We start from the raw sequence: 16,827 nt of genomic DNA on the forward strand, positions 1-16,827 counted from the left end.
GAAAAGACCCTAGATCTAGTAACTGTCCTCCGGGCTTCCCGATGGGTTGGTACCCGGAGGAGGGCCTTAGATGCTGAGCGAAGTGACCAGGTAGGTTCATAGCGGGAGAGGCGTTCCACAAGATATTGCGGTCCCATGCCGTGTTTTAACACCTACTTTTAACACCTACATTCAACACTTACGATCTTAATATTTTAGTAATTTTAATATTCGCATCTTAACATCTTAATACTTTTAACTGATTTAATGCGTTTTTATATTTAACATTTTTAGGACTGTGTTTGTACTTGTCTATGTGTTTATTATGTTTAGTTTCTTCTTTTTGGTATATTGTTTTAAGATGTTTGATATATGTTTTTAATTGTATATTAGATGTTTCTATGTTGTGAACCGCCCAGAGAGCTTCGGCTATGGGGCGGTATAGAAATATAATAAATAAATAAATAAATAAATGAATGAATGAATGAATGAATGAATGAATGAATGAATGAATGAATGAATGAATGAATGAATGAATGAATGAATGAATTATCCACAAGAGGACTTCTCCTCTTATTCCATGACTGCTAAGCTTCCTCAGAAGTCTTTGGTGAGGTACCTTGTCAAACGCTTTTTGAAAGTCTAAGTTCACTATGTCCACTGGATCACCTCTATCTATATGCTTGTTGACACTCTCAAAGAATTCTAATAGGTTACTGAGACAGGACTTTCCCTTGCAGAAGCCATGCTGGCTCTGCTTCAGCAAGGCTTGTTCTTCTATGTGCTTAGTTAATCTAGCTTTAATAATACTTTCTACCAGTTTTCCAGGGACAGAAGTTAAGCTAACTGGCCTGTAATTTCCGGGATCCCCTCTGGATCCCTTTTTGAAGATTGGTGTTACATTTGCCACTTTCCAGTCCTCAGGCACGGAGGAGGACCTGAGGGACAAGTTACATATTTTAGTTAGCAGATCAGCAATTTCACCTTTGAGTTCTTTGAGAACTCTCGGGTGGATGCCATCACATCCGAGAAACTCATCACAGGAGGCCTTAACATGTTCCATCAGTTCCGGGGCAACTGGACTGACCAGGCCCTGGACCGCTTGGAACAGCCTCCTGGGACAACACTCTGCGGACGCAATAGAGGCAGCATTAAAATCCTTCTTTGCTGCCCTTATCGCCACATGGTAGGCTGCTGCAGCTGCTCTAGCCAATGTCCGATCGTCATCAGAGCGAGATTTCCGCCACCGGCGCTCTAGCCTTCTCACTTCCCGCCTCAGAGTTCGCAACCGCGGAGTATACCATGGTGCTGTCTGAGCTCTATTCAGGGGGGAGAGGGCGTTTCGGAGCCACCCGGTGTAATGCCCCGGTGATTGCAGCATTCCACCCCTCCACCAGGGTCTCAACCGAGTGGCCGGGGGCCTGCTCCAGAGAATCCCCAAGCGCATTCAGGAATCCATCTGGATCCATCAGACGCCTGGGTCCTAATGGGTCCTTATCATTATTAAGTAGTGTGGTGTTAATAGTTCTGCAAATATTTTAGAATTCCCTCATTAATCCATCTGGACCAGGAGCTTTTTAATTTCCCAGTGCCTGAATTGTTTCTTATTTCTCCTTCTGATGCGTTTGTCTCTAGGCTTCTAAGGTCTTGTTCTGTGACTTTGGGCCTGTTGATATTTAGAGGAAATCTCTTTCTAACTTGAGGCTTATTTTACATTTTAGTTTTCAACCAGCTGAGAATATCAACCTACACTCCATTCTCCCCACGGAGAGACAGTATGGCATAGTGGTTAGAGAGCTGAACTGTGACCTGGAAGTCCCGGGTTCAAATCTTCCACACTAACTGATATTGAGGGCCAGTCACCTCCTCTCAGCCTAAGCTACATCACAGGGTTCCTGTGATGATAAAATGGGGGAAGGACAGACCCATGCACACCCCCTGGAGCTCTTGGGAGGAAAGTGGGAGGTATTAATGTAAAAATAAATCAATATTGGAGGGGGGATGCTGTCGCTTGCGATAAGGTAGTCCAGAGTGAGAAGCAGCAGCTGAGTCTGGTTTGGAGTCCCCAGCCCCACCTTCCCGTCACAGGACACACTCCGGTTCCAGCAACGGTCATTCTGCTCAAATGCCCCCCCCCCCAGCAGAACTGGAGGGGCAGCAACATCTGGCCTGGCTTCCCACCACCCTCTTTGCTTCTCTCCCAACCTGCAGGAGAGTTCAGGGGAACTTCAAGGCTTCCCCAGAGATAGGTCAAGAGGAACATTTTGATGGGGGGACTAGAAACGTAGGAGGGGGTTGGTGGGCCATGACCCCCTAAAATGTTTCTGGCCGCCCTAAATATTTTTCCAAAAAACAAAGAATGACATTTATTGCAGAAAAAAATCCTGGCCTCTCGCCTTTTTTTGTGCCCCCTTGAACTGTTAGGCTGGCTCCATGCATGCGGGGAACAGAGAGTGCCTCAGAAAGGGGTGGGTGTTGGAAGTGGGGCAAGAGCAACTCCTGTTTTGTTCTTTTGTTCATGTTCCCGAAGGGAGATGGAGCGAGGGTCCTCCAGATGGACCGGCCTGACTAGCTCTACCTGTGATGCTCTGACTGACTTCCTTCCATTGTTAGACAGATACATCTTAGGGAGCTTATCTGCCCCTCCTCCTTTCTGCCCTTCCTTTCTTCTCTTCTCCCTCCTGAGCCATGAGGGCAACTCCCAAGCCTGGGCGTTGCGCCGCCAACTTAGTTAGTTAGTTAGAACTAGGTCTGCCTTTCTATCTACTATGTATTTCTATAAATAAAGTAGCTTTTCTTTTCTTACTAAGTCTTAAGTCTCCGTGATCTCAATGCAGGATAAAAACCTGCCACTTCGGTAAACGCACACACTGGCACACACGCATCTCAGACCACTGACGTTCTCTGCCAATAGTTATACAAATTTACACAACATATTTAAACGTTATCTGTGTCTGCAAGTTCTGGTTTAATTATTAAATTAGTCAACACTTTAGACGACCCACTAGTGAGAGCAAATGAATTTCATCATTTATTTTATCGCCGGCCTGCCTGCCTGCCTGCCTGTGCCTGCCTGCCTGCCTGCCTGAAACAGGAGGGAAAAGGGAGGAACAGCAGAGAGAAAAGTTATTTATTTATCTCCAAAAACAAACAGTCTTCCCAAGGAGCTCTGGGAATTGTAGCTCTGGGAGGGGACAATGGGTCGGTCTCTAAACAACTCCCAGCACCCCTCACAAACTATGGCTCCTGGGATTCTGGTTCAGGGAAGCCATGAATGTTGTTGAAAGGGGAGTGATCCGGGTTGAAATGTGTAGCATGGGCTGCTTCAGAATCTAGCAGTCTCCCCTTCCTGTAGAGGCTTTTAAGCAGAGGCTCGATGTCCCTAGTCTTGGGGATTTTCCTCTTTTGATCTGCCCCTATGGATATCTTCTATGCTCAGAGACAGGGTGCGCTTAGGTGAGCACAACGTTTGACAAGTGGAGCTCTGGGGGGCCATAAGGTTCAAAGGGAAGTCATGTCAACCCCCAATCCTGTGCATTCACTAGAATGAGGTACTTCTGACTATTTCAAATGGAAATATACAAATATGATAAGAAGGTAGACCCCATCAGTCACTGGCAGAGGATTTCATTGGCATGCAGCAGATCCCACGGCCAATAGATAAACTCTACAGGTAACACAGCAATGGGGCCCTCTGGCCCTCAGGAATCATTAGGCCCACCAGCATCCTAATGTAGTGTGTGAGGATGTTTTCCCCAGACCTCTGATTTCCAGCGTGGGCAGGTAAAGATGTGGCAGCAAAGAAATGATTGGGAGCTTAAAGTGCACTCCTAATTGTTCCTCGGCAAGCGGAGCTTTCTCTCAGTACCCATCAGTTGATCCAGCCCTGACAGGGAGCCCCACTGGGATTGGCTGCATTGAGAAGTTCCCCATCAGGAACCTCACATTGCTCTCAAAGGGGCTCTCAGACCTGATCATCTGATGGCCACTGAGATCCATCACTTGGAAGTCCATTTGCAACTGCCTGTAAAACACAGTGAGGTCAACTATCAAAATACCAATTAAAATGTTTTTTTGGCGGGGAAAAGAAAATGGGAAGAAACAGGGGGGCAACCATCAAACGCAACACAGGATTGCAAGTAAAATAACAGTCAATCTACCATTGCTGGTTAAATGTTACCTGCCTGAACAGAGACTTGGATTTCAGAACAGTGGCAGAGTTCCTGGCAAAAGGCTTCTTCTGAAAGAGCATCTTTGGACTCCTGACCTGATGTTTGCATGAAACCAAAAGACTCACATATTTATGGGGATCTAATATTGGTACAGCCTCCCCCTTTCTGAGGTGGAATGTTTGGCCCAATCAAGAGACCTGCTCCATCTCTGATGCCAGTGGGCAACCAGAAAGTAACTAGTTTCGTCTCCCCACCTTCTCTAAAATGTTTATTTCATAAGTCTGATCACGTATTGAGACAGCAAACAGTCCATAGCTCAAGGTTAACTGCAGGGGGTTAGAATCCCAGATGCTGTAGGTGGTGCTTGTGAACCAGAACGTTGGGATTCCTCACAGATATAAATAATTGAATTCCAAACCAAATATTATGGTCCGCCAGTGAGTCTTACCGAGAGAGGCCACGATCCCACAATTTTCCTCCATGACTTCCGTATGCAGAGCTTTCTGGTCAGGATCCAACAGTGCCCACTCCTCCTCCGTGAAAGACACAGCCACATCCTCAAAGGACACAGGATGCTAAAAACGGAAAGATTAATTCATTGTAAACAGCATAAATATTATCTCCTAGGGCTGCATGTCTACCCAATTGGATAGCAGGAGCCCGACATTGCCTGACTTTCCTTCCTGCTTGATGCCCTTTAGGATCAAGAGACCACTTGTGAAGGAGCACCCTTGCTGTAGGCTGGGAGAGGCGGGGTGAAAGAGACATAAACTCTCCTTCCCCCTCCTCCTCCCAGCCATGTGTCTAACATGGGTGTTTTAAAAATCCTGAATTAAACATTAGCCCCACCTCCAGACTAATTGAGGATGGGATGCAGGGCGGGTGGTCCCCGGGTTGGCCCATTAGGGGGTCCTCGGATCATAGCCTCAGAGTAGGTCAGAGGGAATCTGCACAGCCCTAATATCTACTATTGATGTGTTGTTTATATGGGGTTGTTTTTGAGCACAATTATGTATGGATGTTGATTTTAATATTGCAATGAAAGTGTTTTATTTTAATGATGGGTGTTTCTATTTTGATCTTTGAGTAAGTGGTTTCTATACTTGGCATTAACTGTGGCATTAAAGAGTATGCAAAATTAATAAACACTACTGAAAAGAATCTTCATACTAATAAATAACACTAGCTATATCCAAAGGGATAATTAAAGTGATTTGGCTGGTCACCATTATCAAGATTTAAGCCTTCATTGAGTGGTCTACAAAGCCATCGTTGAGGGAGATTTCGTTCAGACCAAGAGAGGTGAGCAAGTATAGAAGCACTCAGGCTATCCCCAGCCTTCTCTCCCCACTGATCCAGCCCCCTACCTCATCTGGTTCCACAGCAGCTGCTTTCCCTCTGTCACGAAAGAGAGACGGCCGAGGAGTTCTTCCTGGTGTCATTTCATTCCCTGTGGGAGACAAAGGTGGTGGGAAGCCATTAGCACGTGATTGTCTCAGAGATTCCCTGATGCATGTTTAACTACTGCACATGGGCCTCAGAAGAGGTCTTATCTGTTGAGTGTTTATACACATTTTATATTTCAGTTGCGTGAAAACACATATCTCCTCCTTTGGGCCGTTGTCCACAAATCAAAGTGCTAGTCCCCACGTATAAATCAGTGAAATGTAAACCAATGTGTACTGTGGAAAAGGCTGGAGATGACTGTCTCCAAAATTGAAACAGGGGAACGAACTGAGATAAGCCCCACTAATGCTTACCCAGTGGACCCTGGATGGTGTCTGATGGAGTCTTTGCAGCATCAAGGAAATCAGTGCCCAATTCTGGAAAGAGATCCTTTCCCTGAAAGAGTAACGAAGGGTTAAAACAGGAATCGGTGAGAAGAGTTAGAAAAGGAATGTCAGAGGCACAAACCTAGGGGGTTATTGGACATCCTTCCTTGGATGATTTCCAAGGCAGCTGGGCAATTAGCAGAGGATTTTGGGATATTCTCCACATTCAGAGCCCCCTGAAAGTATCTCAAGAAATGCTCTCACCTGCTGCTCTGTCTGCTTCTTGTCCTCTGCCTGACTCAGGAGGAAACCTTCTACCAGGGCCACCGCCTGGGAACTGGTCTCCACTCCACATTCCCTCACCCAGTTCTCCATCTCCGGTGGAAGGACAGCCAAGAACTGCTCTAGGATCACCAGGTCCAGGATCTGGTTCTTTGTGTGTTGCTCCGGCTTCAGCCACAGACAGCAGAGATTGTGGAGTCGGTTACAAACTTCTCGGGGGCCCTCGGCCTCCTGGTAGCAGAACTGCCTGAAATGCAGTCGGTGCACATCTGAACTGAGGGTGTTCTCTTTACCCAGGCCTTGCTGTATGGTTCTTTCCCAGAATTCCTCACTGCTGCCAGCCTTGGTGGTATAGCAGCATCTTCCTGCTTCACGGCCAGATGCGTCTTCCTCTTCCATCTTTTATCTGTGCACCAAGGAAGCCCCCAACAGGACTGAAGGAACTCCTTTGTCTTATGCCGATTTCTGTCTCAAGCCTACGAATCTCCTAATCAGAGGTGCTACCACGTCCTGAAAAGCAAAGACATTGTTCTGTTACAGAATTATTACACTTTCAAGACAGGAAAAAGTGTGGATGTGTCTGGCTAGCACGGGGGGGCCACATTCCTCCATGTGAGGGCCGCAGATTAAAGCATTCAATTTAGTTCAGAGTCAGAAGGTGCAGCATCTGCCCTACTGCCCTTTGCCTTACCACTCCTTCCCTGCCGTGCACACTCCCTCTCTTAGCCTGCCTCATCCTTTTATGTAGAATTATCCCTGCCTCTTTTCCTTTATGCAGAATTGTTGTTGTTATGTGCCTTCAAGTCGATTACGACTTATGGCGACCTATGAAGCAGCGACCTCCAAGAGCATCTGTCATGAGCCACCCTGTTCAGAACTTGTAAGTTCAGGTCTGTGGCTTCCTTTATGGAATCGATCCATCTCTTGTTTGGCCTTCCTCTTTTTCTTCTCCCTTGTTTTTCCCAGCATTATTGTCTTCTCTAGTGAATCATGTCTTCTCATGATGTGTCCAAAGTATGATAACCTCAGTTTCAGCACAACCTGTTTTGGTGTGTGATCAATTTCTTCCTGTACTTCTGCATAAATTCTCTCCAATTCCTCCTCTTTTGTGTTTGTCGTTGGAGCATAGACTTGGATAATGGTTATGTTAATAGCTTTCCCGTTTAATCTCATTGATATCACTCACTCAGACCTTGCGTTATAACTCCTAATTGCTTTTGCTACATCACTTCTCACTATTAAAGCAACCCCATTTCTTCTTAATTTCTCATTTCCTCTTTCGTGGTAAGAGATATTCAGAAGTGGTTTACCACTGCCTTCCTGTGAGTTTGGATACATCTTAGTCTGGTGTCTCAGCTTTGACCGTTCCGCTGTGGGTGCCCCTGCTAGGAGACTAGCCTCTTGGTCTAGACTTCGGCCGGCATTGCTCTTAGCTTCTTCAACACTCTCAAACGCCCTCACCACGTTAACGCTATGCAGAATTATCTTTAAGTATTTACTGTAAAACAAAATATTTCTTCCTTGCATCTGAGATCAGATATACTGCTTCTGCATATGTAAGTTTTATTCCCCACACAGCTACTCTTAGACAGACTCATCGGCCAGAGAAAAACATACCACATCTCCAGCCAGCACTCCTCCAAATGTAGCCTTTCACCGTTACATAGATGTATCAGCAACTAGGAGGGTCCTCACCTATGGTTTGTAAGCTCCATTTCCACCCTGTAGATCCCTGCTTCCCTTAAGACTTTAAGCTGCAAACCAAAACCCCAACATGTCACAAGTACAGGCAGAAAGCTTTTGTCTGTTCCCCGTATTTTCTGCCCTAGCAAGCATGAACGATGGATCTGCAGATGTGGACGCAGTTTGGGTTAGAACATAAGAACATAAGAAGAGCCTGCTGGATCAGGCCAGTGGCCCATCTAGTCCAGCATCCTGTTCTCACAGTGGCCAACCAGGTGCCTGGGGGAAGCCCGCAAGCAGGACCCGAATGCAAGAACACTCTACCCTCCTGAGGCTTCCGGCAACTGGTTTTCAGAAGCATGCTGCCTCTGACTAGGGTGGCAGAGCACAGCCATCACGGCTAGTAGCCATTGATAGCCCTGTCCTCCATGAATTTGTCTAATCTTCTTTTAAAGCCATCCAAGCTGGTGGCCATTACTGCATCTTGTGGGAGCAAATTCCATAGTTTAACTATGCGCTGAGTAAAGAAGTACTTCCTTTTGTCTGTCCTGAATCTTCCAACATTCAGCTTCTTTGAATGTCCACAAGTTCTAGTATTATGAGGGAGAAAAACTTTTCTCTGTCCACTGTCTCAATGATATGCATAATTTTATACACTTCTATCATGTCTCCTCTGACCCGTCTTTTCTCTAAACTAAAAAGCCCCAAATGCTGCAACCTTTCCTCGTAAGGGAGTCGCTCCATCCCCTTGATCATTCTGGTTGCCCTCCTCTGAACCTTCTCCAACTCTATAATATCCTTTTTGAGATGAGGCAACCAGAACTGTACACAGTATTCCAAATGCGGCCGCACCATAGATTTATACAACGGCATTATATCGGCTGTTTTATTTTCAATACCTTTCCTAATGATCGCTAGCATGGAATTTGCCTTTTTCACAGCTGCCGCACACTGGGTCGACATTTTCATTGTGCTGTCCACTACAACCCCGAGGTCTCTCTCCTGGTCGGTCACCACCAGTTCAGACCCCATGAGCATATATGTGAAATTCAGATTTTTTGCTCCAATATGCATAATTTTACACTTATTTATATTGAATTGCATTTGCCATTTTCCCACCCATTCACTCAGTTTGGAGAGGTCTTTTTGGAGCTCTTCGCAATCCTTCTTTGTTTTAACAACCCTGAATAACTTAGTGTCGTCAGCAAACTTGGCCACTTCACTGCTCACTCCTAATTCTAGGTCATTAATGAAAAGTACAGGTCCCAATACCGATCCTTGAGGGACTCCACTTTCTACAGCCCTCCATTGGGAGATCTGTCCGTTTATTCCTACTCTCTGCTTTCTGCCTCTTCACCAATTCCTTATCCACAAGAGGACCTCTCCTCTTATTCCATGACTGCTAAGCTTCCTCAGAAGTCTTTGGTGAGGTACCTTGTCAAACGCTTTTTGAAAGTCTAAGTACACTATGTCCACTAGATCACCTCTATCTATATGCTTGTTGACACTCTCAAAGAATTCTAATAGGTTACTGAGACAGGACTTTCCCTTGCAGAAGCCATGCTGGCTCTGCTTCAGCAAGGCTTGTTCTTCTATGTGCTTAGTTAATCTCGCTTTAATAATACTTTCTACCAGTTTTCCAGGGACAGAAGTTAAGCTAACTGGCCTGTAATTTCCGGGATCCCCTCTGGATCCCTTTTTGAAGATTGGCGTTACATTTGCCACTTTCCAGTCCTCAGGCATGGAGGAGGACCCGAGGGACAAGTTACATATTTTAGTTAGCAGATCAGCAATTTCACATTTGAGTTCTTTGAGAACTCTCGGGTGGATGCCATCCGGGCCCGGTGATTTGTCAGTTTTTATATTGTCCATTAAGCTTAGAACTTCCTCTCACGTTACCACTATTTGTCTCAGTTCCTCAGAATCCCTTCCTGCAAATGTTAGTTCAGGTTCAGGGATCTGCCCTATATCTTCCACTGTGAAGACAGATGCAAAGAATTCGTTTAGCTTCTCTGCAATCTCCCTATCATTCTTTAGTACACCTTTGACTCCCTTATCATCCAAAGGTCCAATCGCCTCCCTAGATGGTCTACTGCTTTGAATGTTTTCTTGTTGGTTTTTATGTTCTTAGCAATGTGCTCCTCAAATTCTTTTTTAGCATCCCTTATTATCTTCTTGCATTTCTTTTGCCAGAGTTTGTGTTCTTTTTTATTTTCTTCATTCGGACAAGACTTCCATTTTCTGAAGGAAGACTTTTTGCCTCTAAGAGCTTCCTTGACTTTGCTCGTTAACCATGCTGGCATCTTCTTGGCCCTGGTGGTACCTTTTCTGATCTGCGGTATGCACTCCAGTTGAGCTTCTAATATAGTGTTTTTAAACAACTTCCAAGCATTTTCGAGTGATGTGACCCTCTGGACTTTGTTTTTCAGCTTTCTTTTTACCAATCCCCTCATTTTTGTGAAGTTTCCTCTTTTGAAGTCAAATGTGACCGTGTTGGATTTTCTTGGCAATTGGCCAGTTACATGTATGTTTAATTTAATAGCACTGTGGTCACTGCTCCCAATCGGTTCAACAACACTTACATCACGCACCAGGTCCCGGTCCCCAATGAGGATTAAGTCCAGGGTTGCCATCCCTCTGGTCGGTTCCATGACCAACTGGTCTAGGGAATAGTCATTTAGAATATCTAGCAACTTTGCTTCTTTGTCATGACTGGAACACATATGCGGCCAGTCTATGTCCGGGTAGTTGAAGTCACCCATTACTACGACATTTCCTAGTTTGGATGCTTCCTCAATTTCATATCTCATCTCAAGGTCTCCCTGAGCATTTTGATCAGGGGGAAGATAGAACGTTCCCAGTATTAAGTCCCTCCTGGGGCATGGTATCACCACCTACAACGATTCTGTGGAGGAGTCTGCCTCTTTTGGGGTTTCGAGCTTGCTGGATTCAATGCCTTCTTTCACGTATAGAGCGACTCCGCCACCAATACGTCCTTCCCTGTCCTTCCGATATAGTTTATATCCAGGGATAACCGTATCCCACTGGTTTTCTCCATTCCACCAAGTCTCCGTTATGCTCACTATATCAATGCTCTCCTCTAAGACCAAGCACTCCAGTTCTCCCATCTTGGTTTGGAAGCTCCTAGGATTAGTGTACCGGCACTTGTAAGCAGTGTCTCTCTTCAAGTGTCTTTGGCACTTGTGGTTTGGCCTGTGGTAATTTTACTCTTCTGAATTTATATCCTGTGCCCCTGCTCTCACAATGCCTACTTCTAGGCCTACCCCTTTTAAAATTTCATCATTTCTTTGGTTTTTATCCCGGGGGGAGGTTTATTCCGAACCGGACCTTTCTCAGCTCCTGTCGGGTTTCCCCCCTCAGTCAGTTTAAAAGCTGCTCTGCTACCTTTTTAATTTTAAGTGCCAGCAGTCTGGTTCCATTCTGGTTCAAGTGGAGCCCATCACTTTTGTACAGGCCCGGTTTGTCCCAAAATGTTCCCCAGTGCCTAACAAATCCAAACCCTTCCACCCGACACCATCGTCTCATCCACGCATTGAGACTGCAAAGCTGGGCCTGTCTGGCTGGTCCTGCGCGTGGAACCGGTAGCATTTCAGAGAAAGCCACCTTGGAGGTCCTGGCTTCACCATCCTACCTAGCAACCTAAATTTTGCTTCCAGGACCTCACGGCTGCATTTCCCCATGTCGTTGGTGCCAACGTGCACCACGACCACTGACTCCTCCCCAGCATTGTCTACCAAACTATCTAAACGACGGGCGATATCCACAACCTTCGCACCAGGCAGGCAAAACACCGTGCGGTCTACACGCCCATCACACATCCCACTGTCTATGTTCCTAATTATTGAATCACCCACTACAAGGATCCCTCCACCCCCTGGAGATAAATCCTCAGCACGAGAGGATAGCTGCTCATCCCCCAAGGAATGGGTCCCTTCTAAGGGATCGTTTCCCTCTTCCTCAGCTAGATGCTCTCCTTCCCCGAGACCATCGTTCTCCATGATAGCAGGAGAGCTATCATCGTTGGAGTGGGACACAGCTATAACGCCCCTGAAGGCCTCCTCCACACAACTCTCTGCCTCTCTCAGCTTTTCCAGGTCCGCCACCTTGGCCTCAAGGAAATGAAGTCGTTCCCGGAGAGCCAGGAGCTCATTGCACCGAGAGCACACCCACGACTTCTGTCCAACAGGCAGATAGTCGTACATGCTGCAGGCGGTGCAAAACAATGGAAAGCCCCCACACCCCTGCTGGCTTCTTACCTGCATAGTTTTGTTTAAGGTTTATTACGTCAATGGGTTGGAGACTGTGGTTTAGTTGAGGTTATGGAACAGACGGGCAGAGTGGGGGGCCCTGGCCTCCTCGCCCTGCTGCCGAACTCGCTCTGCTGCTTAACTCGCCTTGACGCTTTGTCAGCTGGGGCCTTGACACTTAATCTCTCCCTGTATGTATCGGTGGAGTTTCCTTTTTCCCCTTCTCTCCGACTGGAATTTAACCTTGTTTACAGTGTCCCCTGAAGCTTTCCTGCTAGGGTGGTGTTGAACACTAGCTTTCTATAGGCTTCCTTCTCCTAGGATCTGTCTCCTAAGATATAGGCTCTTTCAGGATTTGGCTCCTAGGTCAGGGTGACCTTAGGCTGCCCTTATTACTTATTGCTCTGAGCTGTTTTAATTCAATTAAATAATGGAATATATGGGAGCTACTTACTCTCTTTTCGCTCTGCTGCTTAACTCGCCTTGATGCTTTGTCAGCTGGGGCCTTGACGCTTCATCAGCTGGGGCTCCCTCTAGCTCGTGGAGCAGGCTCCCTCGATAGGGTGCTCTGACTTTATATGTGTGGCTGGTTCCTCCCAGCTACTGCTGCCAGCCAATGATGTGTTACTTGAGGCTGATGGCTCCACTATCAGCTGGGGCTTAACTCTTTAGGATTATCTCAGGCTTCCTTCCTTTGAAGGCAGGAAGGCAGGCTTCCTTCCTGAGCGAGGGGCGGGGCTGTTTAAGCTTTTGGCTGCTTTTAATCTCAGCAAGGGGCTGCGACTTCCAGGCAAGTCTTTTGTGTTTGTTGTTTTCCCACCTAGAACAGCCTGACCTTTCTTTAACCTAGGGAAACAGAGCTTGTGGTTGTGTTTCAGGAAGGCTAAAGCTGCCCTTTTTAGCAAGGACTGAGCTGACTCTCTCCCTGTATGTATCGGTGGAGTTTCCTTTTTCCCCTTCTCTCCGACTGGAATTTAGCCTTGTTTACAGTGTCCCCTGAAGCCTTCCTGCTAGGGTGGTGTTGAAAACTAGCTTTCTATAGGCTTCCTTCTCCTAGGATCTGTCTCCTAAGATATAGGTTCTTTCAGGATTTGGCTCCTAGCTCAGGGTGACCTTGGGCTGCCCTTATTACTTATTGCTCTGAGCTGTTTTACTTCAATTAAATAATGGAATAAATGGGAGCTACTTACCCTCTTTTTGCTCTGCTGCTTAACTCGCCTTGACGCTTTGTCAGCTGGGGCTCCCTCTAGCTCGTGGAGCAGGTTCCTCTCTTAATAAGGGCTGTTTCAATGGGCTTGTTTAATTGTACATTTTAATGGTGTTTATCTTTTACATTCTAATGAAATGTTCTATTGTGAAATCTTCCTTTAATTTTAATTATATCTCTGCTTATATTTTTTGAATTGGTTTTAGAGTTGTAAACTGCTTAGAAGCCATGTTGGCAATTAAGCAGCATATAAATGAATGATAATCTATTTTGTTTTCATGTCCTCCCTAGACTCCTACTGGGAGGATAAATCTCTCTCTCTATAAATATATATTATATTAATAAATAAATAATAAAGTAATATCACACATTGGTTACTTTCATTTCAGGTCTCCTGAATTTGATTCTTTCAAACGAAAAACCACCAGTCGTTCTCAATAGTGCTTTCTATCCAATCTCAAAAGATCCCCACAGCATCACAGGGTTATATGTCTGAATGGGCGCGTCAGTCAGGAGGATCAAAAATACCACAGTCTGATAATGGGGGGGGGGAAGAATTCCAAGGGAAGTTCAGTTGAGGATTCGCTGCCATGAGATCAAATCAACACTGCAGAACTACTTTAAATCCCCACCCCACCCCCATATATATATTTAAAAGGGCCTCCTGGCTTTGCAGAGAGGTGGATGAGTGGTAGAAGATCCACCCCCTGATTTGGGGTTCACAGAATCACAGAATAGTGGATTTGGAAAGGGCCTCTAAGCCCATCAAGTCTATCCCCCTGTTCAATGCAGGAATACCTGCATACCTGACACTGGGCTGTACAGTTGGCTCTTGAATGCCTCCAGTGTTGGAGAACCCACCACCTCTGTAGGTAATTGGTTCCAGATGATCAGTCGACATCTCACTTCCTGCAACTTGAGCCCATTATTCCGTGTCCTGCGCTCTGTCACAACCTTTCAAGTATTTGAGAAGCGCTAACATATCTCCCCTCAGCCTTCTCCAGGGTGAACGTGCCCCGTTCTTTCAGTCTCTCCTCATAGGGCTTTGTTTCCTGCCCCTGATCATCCTCGTTGCCCTTCTCTGAGCATGTTCCAGTTTGTTCCCATCCTTGTTAAAATGTAGCATCCAGAACTGGATACAGTACTCAAAATGAGGCCTAACCAGTGTCAAATAGAGGGGAACAAGTACGTCATGTGATTTGGAAACCATCTTTGGACACATCATGAGAAGACATGATTCACTAGAAAAGCCAATAATGTTGGGAAAAACAGAAGGGAGCAGAAAAAGAGGAAGGCCAAACAAGAAATGGATTGATTCCATAAAGGAAGCCACAGACCTGAACTTACAAGATCTGAACAGGGTAGCTCGTGACAGATGCTCTTGGAGGTCACTGATTCATAGGGTCGCCAAAAGTCATAATCCACTTGAAGGAACATAACAACAACAAACTTAATGTAGCCTAAAACAGCATTTGGCTTTTTCTTTTCTTTTTTTTGCAGCTATACTGCACTGTTCATTCGTATTCAGCTTGCAATCAACAGCAATTCCAAGATATTTTTGGCACGTAGTATTGCTGAGCTAAGTATCCCACATATAATAACGGTGTTTGATTTCTTTTTCCTAGGTGGAAAAATTTGCACTAAGCCCCATTCAAACGCCATTCCGTTGTTTTCAGCCCAGTGCACCTCCCTATCAAGATCCCTTTGAATTTTGTTTCTGTCTTCCAAAGTATTAGTTATCCCTCCCAATTTGGTATCATCTGCAGATTTGATAAGCATTTCCTGCACCTCCTCATCCAAGTAATTAATAAGAATATTTTTTAAAAATTATAAAAATAGTGAACAGCACTGGGCCCAGGCCCCTGCTCCTTACCTCCCTTCAGTTTGAGAAGGAACCATTGTTGCAGTGGATCCTGGATGGATCAGCTGAGCAGGCCCTCTATGCACCCTCCCCCTGCAGCCCTGTGACCCCCCCCTGCAGCCCTGTGACCCCCCCCCTGCAGCCAAATGCAGAAAACGGGGGCTGGGAGAGACTCACCAGATCCCAAAAGGGGCCACGGACGCAGCGCTGCGGAGGGTCAAAGGCCGCTTTCGCTCCACTGGCCAGAAGCCGGAACGATGGAGGCGCTTTTGCTCTGGGGAACCACTCCCCCTTCTCCTGCACCGACCCAAATTCCCTGCCTCTCTAGGAATATAGTTCAGTTCAACCCATAGCGTGCCAACATTAAGCTCCCCGCTCTCTCTCTCTCTCCGCCCCCCCCCCGTCGCTCTCAAAGCAGGAGAGGAACATTGCGCTGCACGGACAGACTTGGGAGTTTGGGCCTCTTGCTATGACTTCCGACACTTCAGGTTCCCAAGCGGACCTGGCCATGCAAGGGTGGGAGAGGAGTTCTGATCGACTTCTCCCCTCCTCCCAAATTCCCTCACTAGGAGGTTCGCTGAGGTTCCTGCAACGGGGACTGCGGAGTCTGGCTGCCCCCTTTGCATTGGGCTGCATGGAGAAGCCCCCAGAAGCTGAAAAGCCCTACGGGAGATTTTCCTTCCCGGCCCACAAGACTCTTTGCTCTCAACATCTCCTGCACTCTACTTCAGGTTTCCATTTGCATGCTGTCACTATGCCCAGTTTGGGGGGTGGGACAGCTTTGGCTCAACGCTTCTTTGGTCTCTGGTGGCGTAAACAGCATGCCTTTAAAGCGCACCCCCCCCCGTCCTCGGGCGAAAAAAAACCCCAGGGACTGCAATTCGTTAAGGGTGCTGGGAATTGTAGATCTGAGAGGGGTAAACTACAGTTCCCAGAATTCGGGGTGGGGGGGATGTGTAGGCATCCTTTGCTCAGGCTGTGTCAATTGCTGTCATCTGTACTTGCCCCTCCACACTGCCAGGTTCCTGTGGGAAGCTGAAGTGGCAGGAGTCCCACCAGGCCAGGAGAGGCCAAAACTCCCCTCTGTGTGTGCAATCCATGGTTCTTCTTTGGCTCCTGCTTAGACAGAGATTATCCTACTGCTTATCTATTTATTTATTTAATGCAGACTTTATATATCTTTTACCGCCCTGGGCTCCTAATGGGCTCCTAAATCAAATAAATAAATACTGATGTACATAAAAACATTGTAAAACCAAACACTACCTTAAAATGCCTGCTGGAACAAGAAAGTCACTTGGGAGGAAGTTCCACAGGCTTGGACCCACTACACTGGAAGCACAGCTTCTAGTTTTTATGGGCTATGAATGTGTGCCATCCCCCCCCCCATGATTCACTAGAAAAGACAATAATGCTGGGGAAAACAGAAGGGAATAGAAAAAGAGGAAGACCAAACAAGAGATGGCTTGATTCCATAAAGGAAGCCACAGACCTGAACTTACAAGATCTGAACAGGGTGGTTCATGACAGATGCTCTTGGAGGTTGCTGATTCATAGGGTTGCCATAAGTCGTAATCAAGTTGAAGGCACATAACAACCTAGG

The 16,827-nt window shown here is 46.3% G+C and overlaps 1 pseudogene; it reads right to left on the reverse strand.

The window, feature by feature from the left end:
* The window catches only part of LOC133381579 (zinc finger protein ZFP2-like), a 30,918-nt pseudogene extending 15,222 nt beyond the window's left edge, over positions 1-15,696 (reverse strand).
* Between the last annotated feature and the right edge of the window lie 1,131 nt (positions 15,697-16,827).

This window comes from Rhineura floridana, chromosome 3, assembly GCF_030035675.1.
Source record: "Rhineura floridana isolate rRhiFlo1 chromosome 3, rRhiFlo1.hap2, whole genome shotgun sequence".
NCBI lineage: Eukaryota > Metazoa > Chordata > Lepidosauria > Squamata > Rhineuridae > Rhineura > Rhineura floridana.